Below are 19,906 nucleotides of genomic sequence, written 5' to 3' on the forward strand. Positions count from 1 at the left end.
GCCAGAAACAGACACCAGTTGGAATCTTGCTGGTAAGCCACAGAAACGGGGCAATACACAGATTACTAGAAATGGGTTAAATTAAGATGTAAGAGTTAGCCAATAAGAAGTTAGAGCTAATGGGCTAAGCAATGTTTTAAATAATATAGTTTCTGTATGGTTATTTTGGTTCTAGGCAGCCAGACGAACAGTGGCCTCCTACAAATACACAATCATATTTCAGTGCAAACATGGATGAAATTCTGAATAATAATGCAATTAAAAGAAAAAAGACAAAAGGATTTTGGCCCAACTCGTACTGTTTCATGGGACTGAAATGTAACTACATATTCAATAGAAGGATAAATACACTGTATAACCAGCCTTTGTGGGAGTAATGTTGTGAAGTGGCCAAGTGATCTACAGGCTCAATTCAATCCTCCACAAAATTCCAATAATGAATGTTCTTCACATCTGATGTAAGAGGGTCTTCTATCTATCTGTTTCTTTCATTGGTTAATTAATAAAGAAAACTGCTTGGCCTGATAGGTCAGAACATAGGTAGGCGGGGAAGACAGAACAGAATTGTGGGAAGAAGAAAGCAGAGACAGGCAGACATCATGCCTCTCCTCTCTGAGACGGATGCCCGTTAGACTCATCCTGGTAAGCCACAGTCAAGTGGTGATACAGATTATTAGAAGAGCTAGCCAAAAAGAGGTTAAAACTAATGGGCCAGGCAGTGTTTAAAAGAATACAGTTTCTGTGTAATTATTTTGGGTAAAGCTAGCTGCGAGCTGGGGGGTGGAACGTAGACCACTGCTTTTTCTACAATTGGCACCTCAACGTGGTAAACTGAATCCATGTAAAACCTGAGAGGGCTTAAAAAGGAGAGAGAGAGAGAGGGAGAGAGAGAGGGGGGAGAGGGAGAGGGAGAGGGAGAGGGAGAGGGAGAGGGAGACGGAGAGGGAGAGGGAGAGGGAGAGTTTAACACAGCTTTTGATGTTTGCTAGGGAGTGCTGTAGAGAGATTTCCTGATTCAGCAATAGCAGCAGAAAAAAAGCTGCACCATTTTAAAATGCATCTTTCTGGGTTGTGCCTCCAGTGCAACCTCTGACCTTAAAGCATTTCAATGGTTTTTATGAGACTGGATGGTTGTGTGCCCACTTGGGTTTGGGAAGAAAGTACTCTGAGACCATGCCGATGGCTCACCACTCCCTGCAGCAGGATCAGGTCTACAAGGCGTGCATAAGCAGGAGAGCATGGCAGATTCCCACCACCATACACAGAGATGTTTCCAGGCTGTGCAGTGTTCTACCTGGCAGATTTGGATGTGACTCAGATAAAAATCTCATTCTCAGAGTTAAAGTGCTGAGTGTGGCTCCTACCTGGAGGTGAAAAAAAAAGCTATGCAGTACAGTTTTAAAACACCGGCTTTCTTGGCTATGCTCCCAATGTGACCTCTGTCTCTTGAGGGAAACAGAGAATTGGATGGGGTTTTGTGAGTAAAGTGCTTGCTTGCTTGATGGTAAAGTGGACTGCTGTGTGCCTGGAACTGTGCGTGGTTCATGGGCACCAAATGGCTGAGGCAGGAGGGGCATCAGCTCTGCTCCACCATGCCAAACTATGCTGATCTCAGGCAAGAACTATCGTAATTATCATAATAACAGCACAGTTAAGGTTTAGACTGGGCAGTAAACAGGTGGTACCATACCATATTACCCTTACATGGCGAAAGTTAAGTTTTTTAGAAGTGCTTAGCATTTTAAGAAGTGCTCCTGGACAGTAAAGAATTACAGATTCACAATAGGACGGATTCAGACATAAAAGACTTCTAAATGGGTCACAGTGTTGGATGAGTGTATATAGGCTTGGGAGAGAGAAGAAAAAGAATATAGAGAATAAAGTTAATGTGTTAAAAAGGGTAAAGTTTTTAAAGAGACAGATAGTTATAGATTAAAAGAAATAAATAAAATAAGACACATAAAAATGGAAAATTCACAGAGCGTCTGGATTATGTATTTTATTGTGTTTTCTTTAAATTTTTTACTATAAAGGAGCTAAGTACAGAGAGACATTTCATTATATGGGCTGCCAAGCTAAACTAGAATGAATACCATAAGGGTATTATGACTTCAGAATTTGGGTCTAAGAATATGATGCTTTGTAAAAGAGGTGCTTTTTAGTTTTCACAGAGGATGAGACCCTGTGGATTGCTTCTATCCCAAGATGGTATGATAGACCACGCCCTCCTGAAAGGTTGCTATGAACACCCTCAAAAATTTACTTTGCTCAACTGCCAACTGAGATGAACCTAGCATACAGGATAAATCATAAAAGACCTGATTAACAGTGCCCCTATACAGCAGGAAGAAGTTTGGGGAGAAATAATTATGTCCATATTCCCAGATATTGTTTATAAATGTTCTTTTACATTTAAAGAGGGATATGATATAGATATGAATAATTTGCATTGGTATGGATTTTAAGGTCAATTTTGTTATATGTATATGTATTAAGGTATTATGATTGTGTAATTCATTTAAAAATGTAATGTGTAATTAGGAAATATAGGTTGTTAATGGATAATCATCAATAATAGTCAAGCTTATAGTCATGTTAGTTAGATTTTCTAGATATATAGAGATATATTTCAGTTAGACTTTCTTCATATCTTTCAAAGACTACAGAATATGGCATTTTTAATGTTTTAATAACTTAGGGTTTTTCATGACAATGAGATGCATCTGCTCCTGGCAGCACCAATCTACTTCAAGAGGAAGATGGGCATCAAAGAGGCTCCTTATGGAGTGGTTAGCCATTTAGGCAAGAAACAGCTCTTTCCTGGACTGTTGCATAAACTGGACACAGAGAACCCACAGAGAGAGGACTGTTAAACTTGTCTAAAGGTGAGATGGTCTTTCGGGGTTCCTGTTTCATGAAAGAGTCTGTGAGACATTATTCAGGACACAAAAAAATGACTGAACTGTCTTTGAATTTTGCTGCTTCATGGAAATGTCTGGTGGATACTATGGGCTTGTAGGCTGAAGATGGATGCCCCAATGGTACAAAAAAACTTTGGGTGACTGTCAAGACAGCGAGATGTCTCTGTTTTTTAAAGTTTTGGAAGTTGCTTACTTCTTGTTTACTTAGGTAATGTTATATTTTTCTGGAGTCTTTGATGGAGTTGAAGAATGGGTAGATAATTATAGTTTTTCATTGTTATGATAAAGATAAAATAAATATAAATATTGTAACTGTTATTCTTGCTTGATAACTGTTTTGTTATATGTAATTTTGCTATGTTAAAGTTAAAGTCTTCCTTTTTGTTTAAACAGAAAATGAGGAAATGATGTAGGAGAGTCTTCTATCTATCTGTTGCTTTCATTGGTTAATTAATAAAGAAAACTGCTTGGCCTGATAGGTCAGAACATAGGTAGGCAGGAAAGACAGAACAGAATTGTGGGAGGAAGAAAGCAGAGACAGGCAGATGCCAGGCCTCTCCTCTCTGAGACGGATGCTCGTTAGACTCATCCTGGTAAGCCATAGTCAAGTGGCGATACAGATTATTAGAAATGGGTTAAATCAATATATAAGAGCTAGTCAATAAGAGGTTAAACTAATGGGCCATGCAGTGTTTAAAAGAATACAGTTTCCATGAAATTATTTCTGGTAAAGCTAGCCACGAGCCCGGTGGGAACACAGCCTGTTGCTCCTTCTACAATTGGTGCCTCATCACTACACACATCAGTAGGAAAAATAATTCTAAAATTCATATGGAAGCACAAAAGACACCAAACAGCAGAAAGCAATCCCAAGAATGAAGATCCAAGCTGGATTTGCTGTCATATCCTATTTCAAATTATACTAGAGCCACAGTCAGAGCAGAACACTGGTATAAAACATACTCATAGATCAATGTGATAGAGCAGAATCTAGGGGGTAAATGTAACTACAGCCATCTGAGTTTTTACAAAGGTATCAAAAATATGTGTTGGAGGAAAAAAACACAGCTAGAAAAATTGGATATCCACATGGAGAATAAAGCTAGATTTCTCCACTCTATACCTAAATCAATTTGAAATGAATTAAAAACAAACTATAATGTGAAGCCTGAAACATTCAAACTACTAAAGGAAAACTTTTCAAGACATGGACATAGGTGGTGAATGTCTGCAGAGGACTCTGACTGATCAATAAGCAACAAGAATTGATGCACGAAATTGCATAGAATTTAAAAGTATTTGTGTGATAACAAAAACAAAAATCATGAAATTTGCAAGAAACCTCTTTTTACATCAGAAGGAGACTTTTGCAGAATCACTCAACTTGTCAAAATACAGAGGATTAATGACCGTGGGGTGCCCAGCCCCAATTATGCACCTACAATATAATGTCTGCACCCAAGACTCAGGGAACATTGCTGGAGTGGGGTGGAACAGTGTAAGAACAGGAAGTTGCTATGAGAGTGGCCTTTAGGCTGTGACAAGGAATCTATACCCATTAACTCTAAACAACACGGCTGCCTAAACAAGACCAACACCAGCTAACATCCCAACGTGGATGGGGGAAATCTCCCAAGGCTCCATGCCCAGATGAAGAACTACAGGCAATTAATAACTACTGAGAGACAAAGAATTAGTCTTTCTCAGGGCTGAGCCCCTTTATTGATTAGCAAATACCAAGTAGTCTGCCTAGAAATGATATACATGCACACAGCACTAAATGGACTCAGTAAATAACATTTATGCATTGATTCATTGATATGTACATGCAACAACAGCGTTAAAGAAAAGAAGGTTGTGAAATTGAGGCAAGAGGCGGATGTGGAAGGGGTAGGAAGAAGGGAAGGCAGGAGAGAAACGATGTAGTTATATTTTAATTAAGTAAAAATTGAAGTTCAGAGATAAAAAATTAAAGTTCAGAGATAAATAAAAATTTAATGTTCAAAGAATGAAGAAAAAATCCTTGCCACCTATTCATCTAACAGGCACTTAACATCTAAAATAAATAAAGAACTAAAAAAAACTAAAATAGTACATTCACTAACTGGGTAAATGAATTGAACAGAGTTCACATAAGAAAATGACATGTGTATCTCCGTGGTAAGGTACTTACTTAAGTATATGAGATCCTGAGATCCCGGGCTTGATTCTCAAAACAGAAAGGAAAGAAAGGAAGGACTCAAGGAAGGAGAAATGACCAAGATGCCACGTCAATGCCATTCTCTAGAAGAAAGTCCCTATAAGTTTCCATTCTATAGAAATGAGGTTTTGATAACATTTGTGGTTTCATCTGCTTCTCTGGAGAAGTCAGGATAACCACACCGCTGTGTTTTAAGTCAGAGGCAACCTCCTGTCTGTCTGCCTTCACTGGCCCTGTCGGACTGTTGTCCTTCTGTTTTGGTTTCTGCTTTTCATGTTATGAGAGTTTTACATTTCTACTGATGCTGGGACAGTCATACTTACTTAATGTGTTATAAATCCAGGAAAGATGTTTTCTGTTCCCACTGCATGCTCAATCAAATCTGGTCCCCAGACGCTGCCTTTTTATCTCTAGAAAATAAGATTTCTTCAGGGAAGTGTGGGCTTGTTGTTTTTCTATGAAACTGGATGCGCACCTTTCCCATTCACAATGGAAGACCTGAAAGTCTAGCCCTATTTTCAACTACAACATGGTTCATAGTTCATGAGTTTTTAATGAAAACCAATGCCCAGGCCTTGACCTTTATCTTCTGAGTTAGCAATTGCCATGATCAGCAAAGTTGTCAAAGGGTCCAGGTTTCTGTGGGCATTCCGCTCCATGTGCCTGCATAATCTGATTCTTTGGCCAGTGAAGTCAGCCCCACCCCAATTCTCCAAGCACCTTACACATCCACATGTCCTTGTCACAGAGAAAAATACTTTTCTAAATGCATTCTCATCAACTAGAATCCCACCGCCTGCTGTGACTTCTCAGAAATATAATGTAAGTTGTTTATGGGCTGTTTCTGCTCTCGTTTATGCCTGTATAGTTCCTCCACATATCCTGGGTCCTTGCTAAGTGTGTTCATTAAAAGAAAGGAAAATATAATTAGTCAAAGAAACTAAAAGCAGAGCCAGAATCTAGTATCTAGCCATAAGAGGGCAGTGTCTTCATTTGTAACTACTTTCTAGGTTAGTTCTAACCTCCGGGAAGCGTCCAAAGAGCCAATGAGCGATCAGGTTAGCTAATACACAGAACAGGCTGTTTATGCCACAATGGCAATTAAGTCATGTTACTCTGAGCGTAGGTGAGTTTCTTGAAACAGGAAACCCATTTAGAAAAGAATTGCTTGCGCAGAGATGCTCCCTCAATGTCTATTAGCAATCCTCTGGATGCAGCTAACAGGTAAGTCTTACGGGCTTCTTCTTCCTCCACAGGGAATTCTGAAGCAGAAGAAACTCTATGGGGTAATGGGGTGAGGCTTTATCCAAGTCTAGAAATAACATCAGAGGAAAGCTAGAGGAGGAGGGAGGGAAGGAAGTGTACAGATGCGGAGCTGGGGACTTCAGGGATACAGTATTCCCAAAGAGTCTGAGAAAGGAGGGAAGGAAGTGTACAGATTCAGAACTGGGGACTTCTGGGATACAGTATTCCCAAAGAGTCTGAGAAAGGTGGTCTGAAGCCAGCTGAACTGCTTTCTTTGTCTTTCCATCTAGTGGTGAATGGTCAAGCTCTGAGTCAGAGTGTACAGTATGTATCCATCCCAGAAGGAAAGGATGTCTCCATTAGCTGCAACTCCTCAAGTGCAATTAACAACGTTCTGTGGTACAAGCAGGAGCCTAAAGAAGGCCTGGTCCTCTTAGTGGCCTTGTATAAGAGTGGTGAGGTGGTCAGAAGTGGCAAAGTGACCGCTGAGTTTGGTGGAACAAGAAAGGACAGTGTCCTGACTCTCTCAGTATCGGAACCTGCAGACACAAGCACCTATTTCTGTGCAGGAGAGCACAGTGCTCCCCAGACACCCACAGCCTGAATCAAATCTGCAGCTGCGACTCCAATCACAACACTGCCTCTAGCTCCTGCTCCTTTGGTATGAAATGTGGTGACCTTGTACCTGCTGTTCTGGTGCTGAAAATTCTCATTTACTCAACAGTCTGCCCTCAAAAGATATACAAGAGAGCCACCCTTATGGCTCCTTCATGTATAGGATAGATTTGTTTACTTATTTTTGTCAAAATACAAGAAGAATTGACAAATGCATAGTTTGAGTACATGATGTTAACATATCTCTCTTAAAAAATAAATACTTATAACTGGAGTAGAAATGAGAGTTCAGAAACAAATTTATTATTTGTTGTTAAATAGATGTCAAGACCATAAATGAGAAAAGAAGAGCCTTTTCAGTAAAGTCTGCTGGGACAACTGAAAAGCCACAGAAGGAATCTGAGCATTAGATCTCTTCACCACACAAGTACAAAACTTAACACAAGTAGATGAAAATTTTACTATAAAAGCTAAAACTACATAAGCTTAGAAGAAACTATAGTTACAAATGTTGATGACTTCTTACCTGTGTCGGCAAAATGAAAGCAACCAAAGGAAATCTGGCTAAAGAGGGCGTTACCAAACATGTTAACTTTGAGGCATCAAAGTCCATAAATTTCCACAAAGGAGGATGAAGAGAATCTCTACATGCGAGTGGCCATGTCAGAGTCAGAGGGGTAGCAGGTGGCTACTGACTTCAGGAAGCCGGCCCACCAGGAAGCAAAGCTCTGAAGGGGGGATCTCGGATAGGCAAGAACCCAAGAACCTCAGCCTCAGAAGGTCTCTTGCTACCTCTGTGTCTTTGCATGTTTGCAGCTGCCATTTTTCTGATATCTGACATAGTGTGAATGGGTATGTGGAGAATCCCCACTGACCTTAATGTAATGTGATTCTCTCTTGAAAATATCCCATTCTATTGGGCATTTTTACCTGTAGATTATTGTAAAGACAATTTCCTCTTAAACTGTACTGTTTAAAGTTTTGCCCCTGCCCCACCCCTGATAAAGTAGGGACTGCAGAAAATAGAAAATAAGAACAAGAAAATGTCACACACTGGTTTCTCTTGAGAAGCCATATAGATTGTAGCTTATGTTAATGATTAAGAAAAACAATTGTGTTCAAAAGCTAGGCTAACTCAAGTTCTTTTCATCTCTGTATTGGGAGATGCGTTCACAGGTTTTGGTGTGTATCATAGCTGAAACAAAGCTTTCAAAATCACTTAAGGTTAGATTAAGATGGTTTTGTTAATAACTTTGAGGTGAAAAACCCAAGGGAATAATCTGAAGTTTTAGAAAGACACATAGTTGAGTGAGGGACTCATTGAGGTCAAGGAACGAGAACAAAGCAGCCCAATTATTATTAGCTGATGTGCCGTTCTTACTAGGATTGGTTGGTGATCAAAGATGATGATTAATTCCTTGTACCCATTTCTGTCCTCCACTTCCTGATATAAAAAGTTGTTGATGAATGGCTATATACCCTGGGGATTTACAGTAGAGCTGACTGATTGTTTTTCATATATAAAAGTTTATATTTGAGATTTTTTAAGGTTCCTTATAAGATTACCTTTTGAGATAAGTAGTAAGGTGATTGATCCTTTCTTTGTAACCGCAAAATGCAGTCTGCCAGTAAAAGAACTGGCTGAGAAATATAACTTGCTTGCTTACACTCTGTTAATCTATAATAAATTGCTTGGATATGTATGTGGGTTCTTGGGGCAATTTGCTTTTCACCTGTAGTACATAAAATGTTTAACCATTGAAGTGAGGAGCAGCGGGCAGGCCTGCCTTTCATCCCACCCAGCTTCCACACTGCTAGCTTTATACCCAAAATGAGAACACACAAATTGTACGCATTTAAACACTGCCTGGCCCATTATCTCTAGCCTCTTACTAGCTAACTCTCACATCTCGATTAACCCATTTCTAATAATCTGTGTAGCACCACGAGGTGGTGACTTACCAGGAAAGATTCTAGCCTATGCCCGTCTCGGGTTGGAGAAGCATGACCTTCTTCCCAGCATTCTGTTCTGTCTACTCTACCTACCTATGTTCTGACCTATGGCCAAGCAGTTGTTTGTTTGTTTATTTTTCGAGACAGGGTTTCTCTGTAGCTTTAGAGCCTGTCCTGGAACTAGCTCTTGTAGACCAGGCTGGCCTCAAACTCACAAAGATCTGCCTGCCTCTGCCTCCTGAGTGCTGAGATTAAAGGCATGCGCCACCACCACCCGGCTCTCACTGAACTTTTAACTCATGGATTATTTAGACTGACTGGTCAGCAATCCCTGGGGATCTAATGTTTCCCACTTTCCAGTGCTAGGATTCCAGGAATATGCAAAAAAATCAATACAATTCCCCCCACAAAAAAACTCCTTACATAATCTCACCCTTGATAGACTTTTTAAAAGATCCTAAAGTTTATATAGAACCATAAATGAAACCAGATAGTCAAAATAACCATATGGAGGCTGTGAAAATTCTATGGAGAGGGCTGTGAAGAGATGGCCATACCTTCATTACTTAGGTATTTTAGATCTCATATTTTTTGTCCTAAGTTCTAGGGACTGAATCTGTACCTTATGTTATATTGAACACACTTTGTCCAAAGTGTGTTTAAAAAAAAAGTGTGTTCTCCTCAGCGAGCAGTACTGAGAGCAGAGGAATCAAAAAAACTGCTCAATAATACAAGACAAAAATATAATGAGAAGCGACATCAAAACCAACACATGCGAAAATCACAAAATTAAAACACAAGAAAAACTAAAAATAAGACAATGCAACTCTTCTAAAAGATCATACTTCCTTAATTACTGAATTCAAAGAAAGTGAGTTAGGGAAAATGGTGATGCTATCAACATTTTACTAGCAAATAAAATGATAAATGACCTCAAAATGACTACAGAAAAAGCAGATGAACTCAATCAAGGACTGCAAAAGGACAGAAGCAACAGAGAAAAGGTCATCAAATTGGATGAAAACTCAGCAGCCACATGAAAGAAGAAGTCATAAGACTGCTAGATGAGCAAAGGAGAACTAGGGAGGAATCAGTCCTCTCTCTCTCTCTCTCTCTCTCTCACACACACACACACACACACACACACACATACACACACGCTCAAAACCTAAAACAAAGCAAAACAGAAAACTCCTGATGCTAATCAGTTATTTAGTCAAGTTTTTGTTGCTTTGTGTGAAAAAAAATCACTTTAATAAATAAAGATTAGGTTTGTTTTTCAGGCTTACAATCCTAGCATATATATATATATATATATATATATATATATATATATATATATATATTTCATTATGGAAGGAAGTCAGTCGCTTGAAGTAGCCAGTCACATTCACAGGCTGTAGCAAAGAGCCAACTTCCCAGATCACTTTCTCTTCTTTCATACAGTCCGGAATCCAAGCTAGGAACAGAATGAACAAACCCCAACATAACATAGGCTCTCTATGACAAACATAGAGTCAACAATATACTAAACAAGAGAAAAAAACAAGACAAAATGTCCACTCTCTTTACTATTATTCAATATAGTGCTTAGAGTTTTAGATAAAACAATAAACTAAAATAAAGACTAAAAAGGAATATAAATAGTAAAAATAGGTAAAAATAATTTTAAAAATCACTATTTTCAGACCACATTATCTCCTACTTAAAAGACCCCAAAGATCCACAAGAAAACTCTTAGATCTGATAAACATATTCAGCAAAGTATTAGTATACAGCATCAATGAAGAAAAAAATCTATAGACTGGGAAGATAGCTCAGTTGGTAAAGTGTTTGTTTTGCATCCATGAGGATCTGAGTTCAATTCCCACATAACTCACACTTTTAAAAAAAGGAAAAGACAGGAGCTTCCATGGAGTTCACTCACCACCCATACAACCCTGCTCGTTGAGTTCCAGGCAAGTGAGTTTCAAAAAGCTAAAGATGAATGGCATCTGAAGAATACTGAAGCTGTCTTTTTATATGCACAATATGTACACACACACCTGCACACACAAGTTCACTCACACAAATAAGTAAACTCATGCATACTTCAAAAATTTCAGTAGCTTTACTCTTTAGCAATAATGATATCTTGATAAAGAAATTGGGAAAACAATTCCTTTCAGAGCAGCTTCAAAAATAAATACAAAATAAAACTTATCATGAAAGTGAGAGACGTTTACAGTGAAAATTTTAAAATAGCAAATGTGCTAGTTAACTTTAACTGTCAACTTGGCACAGCCTAAGGGTGGAGTCTCAATTGAAGAATTCCAAATTATATTAGCTTGCAGATGGTATCTTTGGGGTATTATCTTCATTACTAACTAATGTTGATGGGCCCAGAACACTGTGGGCCGTAGCACTCCCTATGTAGGTAGTCCTGGGCTATATATGAAAGCTACCTTAGCATAAGACTAAGTAATCCATTATATTGGGAAATCATCCATGATTGCTGCTTCAAATTCCTGACTGGGTTCCTGTCCCAACCTTCCTCATTGAGGAACTGTGATTTAGGATTGTAAGCCTTTTGTACCCTGAGTTAGGTCTGGTCAGAGTTTTGGGTTGTTTGTTTGCATTGTTCCACTTTATCATGGCAACAGAAATGGAACTAGAACACTGAAGAACATGATTTAACAAGATACCAGAATATGAAAAGTTCTTCCAAGATTATAGGTTTAAGTGATCATATGAAATGGTGATATTTCCAGACACAGCCTACATATTAAAAAAAATCCTCACCAAAGTTTCAATTATTTTCATTGTAAAGGTAGCAAAGGTAGTATCTAGAGAGATGGCTCAGTCAATAAAGACTTCCCATATAACGCTTGCTTGCCAGCCATGCTACTTGCCAGCCAGACTAGTCTAATTGGTGATCACCTAACAAATAAGAGACCCTGCCTCAAAGGAGGTGGATACTAAGCTGGTTAGTCTTTTGTCAGCTTGGCCTAAACTACAGTCATTTGGGAAGAGAAATGGAAGCATTTTCTCAATTGAGCTCCTCTCTTCCCAAATGACCGTTGTTCATGGCAAGTCAACAAAAAAACTAAGCATCATCGTTTTTAAGTTTTAGATATGTGTTCCATTTAGAATAACCACAAAGATTAGATAGTTAGTGAAGAACCTTGCAGGAGCAAGTGATCTTCCAAAGAAGGAAAAATAGAATACAGTGCTATAAATGGATAAAAGGGAAACTAGAATAAGAGGATTAAATAGGGGGAGGTATGGAAAAGCAGGCTAAAAGAAAGAATGTGGCAACCCAATGCTAGAGAAGCTTCCATATGTGTGTGTATTATAAATGGAAATTTACACACACACACACAAACATATATATATATATATATATATATATATATATATATGGAATTAAAATAAACTTACCATACAATGAATGGGAGAGAGAATTCCGAACTAGACATCTTATGCTACTAAATAAAATCCCCAGTATACCAGGAATTGGATACATCTTTTGAGTCGTTGGCCAAAGGGGTCCCAAAGACGATCCCTGTAAATAGAGATTGCAAGTTGGTTTCCTGGCTTGCCAGACCTGAATAATTACACAAAAAACGATATTAATTATAATACTGTTTGGTGATCAGTTTAGGCATATACCTTGCTAACTCTTATATCCTAAATTAACCCATTTCTATTCATCTGTGTATTGCCACAAGGTGGTGGCTCACAGGTAAGGTTCCGGTGTCTCGCTCCTTCAGCAGTGACGTGGTGTCTGCCTGACTCCATGTCTTCTTTCTCCCTACATTCAGTTTAGTTTTCTCCATTCATTTCTAGCTCTATTCTGCCCTGCCATAGGCCAAACAGCTTCTTTATTAACCATTGATAACAAAACATATTCATAGCATGCAAAGAGGAATCCCATATTATCTCCCCTTTTCTGTCTAATAAAATGAAATGCCTTAACCTTAACATAGTAAAATTACATATAACAGAACAGGTATCAAATAAGAATTACAGTTGCAGTATTTCTTTGTTAGTCTAAAGTTTCATGTCTAATTTATGTTTTATCATAAATAAGGAAAACTATAAACTATAACTGTCTACTTTAAACTCCATCAAAAACCCCAGAAGGATATAAGGTTACCTAAATAAACAGGAAGTGCATTGTAAGCAACTTCCAAAGTTTTAGAAATGACAGAAACATCTCGCTGCCTGGACAGTCATCCAAATGTCTTTTGTAACATTGGGGCATCCATATTTATCCTATAGGCCTATAATATCTGTCAGACTTTTCCATGAAGCAGGAAATTTGAAAGACTGTTTAGCCTATATTAGCAGTTTGTCAGTCACTTTCTTCTGTGTCCTGCAAAATGTCTTGCAGATTTTTTCATGAAGCAGGAACCCTGAAGGACTGCCTCATGTTCTTTAGACAAGTTCATCAGTCATTTTTCTGTGGGTCCTGCATATCCAGTTCATACAGCATGCCATTAAGTAGTCCAGGCAAGAGCAGTTTCTTCCCCAAATGACTAGTAAACGCCACAGCGCACCTCTTTGATGCCCATCATCCTCTTGAAGTAAATGGTCTGCCAGAAGCAGACATGTCTCATTGTCAAGAAAAGTCTAAGTTTTTAAAACATTTTAAATGCCATATTTTGCATATCTTTGAAGTCTTCGAAGGTTATCTATCTAACTGAAATATATCTCTATATATCTAGAAAACTTAACTAACATGACTACAAGTTTGACTATTATAAATGACTGTCTATTAATCCATACTTTTAAATTATACATTACATTTTTAAATGAGCTAAATAAGCATAATACCTTAAACAAGAACAGAAATACATATACACAGTGTAACAAAATCAACCTTAAATTTGTATCAATAGACCCCTCTCAGTCTCCTTTTCTAGCCTAGTCTTACTTGCTAACCTCTAGCTAGTGTGTTCTGCAGCTCATTTCCAAAACATGTATTTAATCTATGTTCATATTCAAATGCTCATACTCAGAGATGTGGTTTTAATTGCTATCTGTGCTCTGGTGACTTTCGCCATCTCCATCCGGCTTTCCCAGCTGAAAGGCAGATAGTCATATATGGTTCTGCCTATTGTGGTGGTTTGAAAAAAAATGACTCCCAAAGGGTACAGCACTGTTATGAGGTATGAGCTTGTTGGCATAGGTGGTCTTGTTGAAGAAAATGAGTCACTGTGGAGGTGGGCTTTTCTGCCTCATATATGCTCAAGTCATGTCCAGTGAGACATACCACTTTCTATTGTCTGGGAATCAAGACATAAAAACTCTCAGCCACCTCTCTAGTAGCATGTCTGCCTGCACACTGCTGTTAGGTTGGGAGCGTAGGTCCCAGTTTCTTGCATCTATCCCAGGCCTGGTTTGGACTTTAAATCTCAGCAGGCCAGGTCCTGACCCCTCCCTGGGGGTAGGGTCAGGACAACTCCCCAGGGTACTTAAGTGTTCCGCAAAAGAAGAACACATGGTCTCCCTTTCTTCTTCCGGGGGGTCGCATTCCTATGGCTTCCCGTTTCCCCCTCGGGGCCACCCAAGAGAGCAGATCTCCCATTAAACCTGGATATTTCTTAATTCAGCTTGTTTTGATTTGGCTTGATTGGGATTTTTTGTGTCATCAGGGAGCTAATATTAAGAAATATTCCTAATAACTGCCATGCGTCCTACCATGATGATAATGAACTAAACCTAAGAAACTGGAAGCTGCCACCTTAATTAAATATTTTCCTTTATAAGAGTTGCTGTGGTCATGGTGTCTCTTCACAGCAATAGAAACCCTAACTGAGACACCTAGGTGCTATTACCATGCATGACTAACTGACACTCAGAATTTAGCATGTCTAAAACACAGCATCTACTTCCCTCCCATAAAATCCATTTTCACCCTTGCTGATTTTGATAAAATGACAAATAATTCTGACAGCTGAAAGTCTTGGAATCTTATTTAGCTTCTCTTTCTCCCGCAACCTGCTTTGTAAGGCAGCCTAGTCGTGAAGGTTTATTTTCTGTTGGGAAAAATCTGGAATCATTTTTTTTCGAATCAAAACAGGATGAATCAAAACAGGACCCAATGGTATCCAAGCCATCTCATTCTCAATTCAAAGACAAATGAATGAATAAGATATGGAACTTTGTCTTGAGGTTGATGCCTAATTGATAAATATCCTGTCTTTCCATATTTCTGTTACTCATAGAATCCTGAAGTCAATAAATTGTCTGTTCATTACCAAGACTTCTTCCCGACCAGGAAACAATGTACTATTCAGGAAAGTTGAGATTTGGCACACAGTCCTTCCTTCCAGTGGTTTGAGTGGAAGTGATGACAGAAAGGCTTAACCTCTGAACTTCCAGAATGCTCCACAGAAGTTGACCTCTGAACTTCCGGAATGCTCCACAGAAGTTGACCTCTGAACTTCCGGAATGCTCCACAGCAGACCAGTTTTAGGCAAGTCTTCACACCATTCCGAGTTTGGAGAACTCCTGTAGTCTGGCCAGGCTCCTGGTCTGAACTGAGACAGAAATTACATCATATCTGCCCCAGTCTCCAGCAGAGAGAAACACAACTCACCCCAGCATCCTTCCCGAAGTTGTTTCCCCCAATGAGCCAAGACTGCTGGTCTTGTCATATGTGAGTTCCCATGAACGATTAGACCTAAGTAATGATTCGCTAGTCCATTTATCTTGCCTGTCAAACGAGGCTTAATTTTCATTTAAGAATTTCCCTTCCACATCCTGTGTGTTTGATAAAAGCAGAAAGGGGACAATGGAAGTGGAGGAAGAGATCTTAAAGGAGAGGGGAGGAAGGAAGAAAAGCCAGGGATAAAATGCATGTGACGTGGAAGGGGGACTAATAAGATGAGGGCAGAGGAACGGGAAAGGTGCCAAGAGGGGTAAATCAGGACAAAGATGCCATGACACCCTCAGTTTTGTATGCTGACTTTACTTACAAGGCAATTTTTATGAAATAGAAAATGTACTCTGTTTCCGGTTTCTTTTGACTGTCTTTTTTGGGGTGTCATATAAACAATGCCCAGATTTTTTAATGCTATGTTTGTTATAAACCATTTTTCGTAGCGATTTTGTTCCCTTTCAGGTTTCCAGGTATGTACCTATGATGTCTTGCAACTTTCTTTCCAAGTCATAGTTCTGACTTTTTGCTGCTGCTGTTCTTTCCTGATTTCTCTAGCCCGTAGCTCTAAAACAGTGCTAACTAGGGACAGAGGTGTGGGGCAGCATTGCCTTCTCCCTCTGCAATAGAAGAGCTCCGAGTACTTCCATGAGGAAGCACGGCTGAGACTCTGGCGCATGTGTGATTTTATAAGGGATTTGTTTTTCATTCTTGTTTCGAATGCTTTCAACACATACACAAACTCCTTTTCTGAGTCAACGGAAGTGCTTATGTGAATTGTCTCTTGACTCCTGTGGTAACTACCGGGCTGTGGCTGTGGCTTTTCCTGCTCTGGACTACCACAGTAACCAATGTTGGTGCCAATCACACACTGCCCCCTGGAGTTAGTTAATTTTAAATCTTATGATATGATTTTCTTGCCTTTCCAACTATGCAATTAGAATGTTCTATTTTGTGATTTTATGAAATATCCCCATAAGTTTAAATGGAATGGACTATAGGTAACAAAAACAATACTCATTGTTGACCTGCTACAACCCCTGTTGATTAGCGATTAGGAAAATTCAGGATTTTTTTGAATCTACCTCTGCTAATTTTTGTCTAGAATGTTGAAACTGTCATAGTTGAACACAGAGAAGAAATTGTAAGGACAAAGCTCATTCCAAGCACCTGGGCATCTGCCCTCGGTTCTCACCAGAAAAAACATTCCTTCTTACATTCCTGGCAAGAGTGTGATTTACCAAAGAGGAAAATCTTTAAACAATAGAAGCACCAGCAGTAGTTTGTGTTCTAGAGATGGTGTGAGTTGAGACCTGCTCTGTCATGAAGAGTGAATCTCATGGTTCCCAGCGTAGGGTGGCCAAGAGCCAAATTCCCAGGGACTGCCCACACAGTAGCTTCCTTGGGACTGGTTTTTCTCCAGCAAAAAACGGAATGAACAGAGGAAGGAAGAGTCCTGCCCTACTCAAAACTCTCATCTTCAGGAGAAAGCTAACTCTATTCTGAAGCACGAGGGAAATGCTAGGGAAGGGAGTCTCCTTATTTTTCATAATTCCGTGCCTGAAAAGGAGCAAAGGATTCATTTCCACAGTCAACACTCAAGAGGATCACAAGTCTTTATACTTCAGACCCTAGGGATGGAGGTTCAATCACTTACTTCATAATCATATGAAGGGCAAAGAAAGAAAAGTGGGGCTAGATTTTCCAGGGCTTTACCCAGGGAATGTATCCAAGGAAATGACCTGGAATGGTAAGCACCTGCATTAGCAGGATGAGGACTAGATACAAGAAATGGAAAGGAACTTTCTCCACAAACTTTTGCTCCTTCTGAGATTTTACCAACCCTTTCTGAAAACACTTTAGCCAAAGTGAAGAGTTTCTGATAACTGACGTGTGAAATACTGAATAATTCCCCCAATCTGCCCGTGTGCCCAAGACTAAATATGAGAAGAATTTCTACATTTGCAAATGCAGTAACATGTTCAAGGTTAGCCGGATGGCAGGCAGTTTTTCCTGCCTGAGAATATAATAAAGTCATCTGGTACTGAATATATGACCAAGAACTCATAGTTAGAAAGCTGATCATCCTAATAGTTAGGAACTCATAGTTAGGAAACTCATAATCCTAATAGTTATGAGCTCACAGTTAGGAAGCTCATAGTCCTAATAGTTAGGAGCTCATAGTCCTAATAGTTAGGAGCTCATAGTCCTAATAGTTAGGATCTCATAGTCCTAATAGTTAGGAAGCTCATAGGTGAGCCTATTATTGTGCTAAATGGACCTAGCATCAAGCTGCCCTCTACATTCTTCTCTGTGCTGCCTTGGACTGGCACAGCTTTCACACTTCATCAGGGAAGCTGCTTGTGCAGTAGAAGTGGTTAATACGGGAACTGACAACTATTCTGAGGGTAAAGAATATAACTTGTGCACAGCTCAGCCACAACTGGGACAGCTATACCATACCCTTCTCTGAGGTTCATGGACCACTGGAAAAAGAGGGGCCAGAAGAGATCCAAGAACCAGAGGTTAGGGGAGACCAGAGCACAGCAGTGTCTTCTGGACATGACAGGACCACTGCACACGTGAACTCACAGCAGCCGTGCTCCCTGCATAAGATGAAGGCAGTTAACATCCCCTCATGGAGTGGGAAGGGGCTCAGCAGCCTCCATCTTTACTTTGGGAGCTTTGGACAATTGATCGCTCCTGAGGGAGGCAGAGTCAGTTTTCCTGAAGGATGTGGCCCCTGGATGGCTGACCACACTCCACAGGATATCCCGACACCCAGAAGTAGATGGGCAACACAAATTGGAGTCAATGGATTATCAGATTTTAAAAAAAAGAAAGAAAGAAAAGGAAGAAGGGCATGAAGTTGGAGTGTTAGGGAGATGGGAGAAGATCTGGGAGGAGTTAAGGGCAGATATGATAAAAATACATTGTAGAAAATTCTCAAAGGATTAGTAAAATGTTTATTAAATAATGTTTGTCTTATTAAGACAAAACATGGTCCATTTTATTCAAAAAATATTGATCATGAAAAGTTGTATTTTCTAGTAGATGTATGAAGAAAGTCTGGAACAATTCGTTAAGACATTACTGAGCTAAAATGCACAAAGAATTTGGTAATATTCAAGTTTGTGCAAACTCATTTTACATCAGCTAAATCCATCTCTTACACAGCCCTCTTAAGATTCAATGAAACATGTTGCATGGTGAACCACTGTGCATACGCAATAGAAAACAAAGTCCACGTGTTTTTTTTAAAAGAAAATTTAAAACTTTTCTATTGTGACTTGAAATCCGTACTAACAAAGGCAAACACACACACACACACACACACACACACACACACAGTTTTGGCAAATTTCATATGAATTTTATGATTTCTCTGCTTTAATGGACTTATGGTGCATAGAATCGATGCAGCCTCCATTTGGTGGTTTGCTTTGTTTTGTTTTGTTTTGTTTTTCAAGACAGGGTCTCTCTCTGTAGTTCTGGCTGTCCTGGAACTCACTCTGTAGATCAGTCTGGCCTCAAACTCAGAGATCCTCCTATCTCTGCCTCCAGATGGCTGGGATTAATGCATGCACCATCATGCCTGGTCTTGGTGATGTTTTTGCTTGTTTGTTTTGTTTTGTTTTTTGGTTTCTTTTTTCACTCAAATACTTCCAAAATGCTCTCAGAGAGAGGTGGAGAAGAAAGACACATTTAGCATTTCCTTTGCACAACAACAACAATAATGTCACATGGATTTAATTTGGAACCCTAAGGATATGGAATGCTAAGGAAGAAAATGTCCAATAATTCATAACTCCAAACTGCTTTGCAGGAATACAGCAAACTTGTTCACCTTTTCAGACAATTACTGGTTGTGTGAGAGTATTAACACCACCTGGATTTCATTCCTTTGCTTCTCGTCTCTCTATTCTGTCTTTGAATCTAATGGATTTAGTTACCTTGTGTTGAAGAACAAAGAAGTGGGGTTGAATTTAAAATTTCTGATTTGTGACAGAAGTAACTGCTGACACCTAAAAAGAGGTGGAAGAGAGTCGCCACAGGAAGGGCAGGCACTGTTTCTTGTGACAGGAAGGTTTTCATTGGCTGTGAAAGCAGACGGTCCCAGCTGAAAGAAACAAGGCTAGAACAGGGTTGCTGAACACCGCCAGGGGCAGCCCCCAGACCCTCCTCTGATGCTCCAGGGAGAAGAAAGAATGGGTCCTTCGCTGACAGTCTCACTGCTTCTCCTCTGTGTGCAGCTGACCTGTGAGTGGGGGCAGTGGTGAGTGGGGGAGGAAATACACGAGTAAAACTTCACACAGCCTTGGCAGT

The 19,906-nt window shown here is 39.5% G+C and overlaps 1 gene segment (V, D, J or C); it reads left to right on the forward strand.

Annotated features, from left to right (window-relative positions):
- LOC119799999 overlaps nucleotides 1–19,906 on the forward strand; it is a 208,238-nt gene that overhangs the window by 58,455 nt on the left and 129,877 nt on the right.

This window comes from Arvicola amphibius, chromosome 13 (assembly GCF_903992535.2).
Source record: "Arvicola amphibius chromosome 13, mArvAmp1.2, whole genome shotgun sequence".
NCBI lineage: Eukaryota > Metazoa > Chordata > Mammalia > Rodentia > Cricetidae > Arvicola > Arvicola amphibius.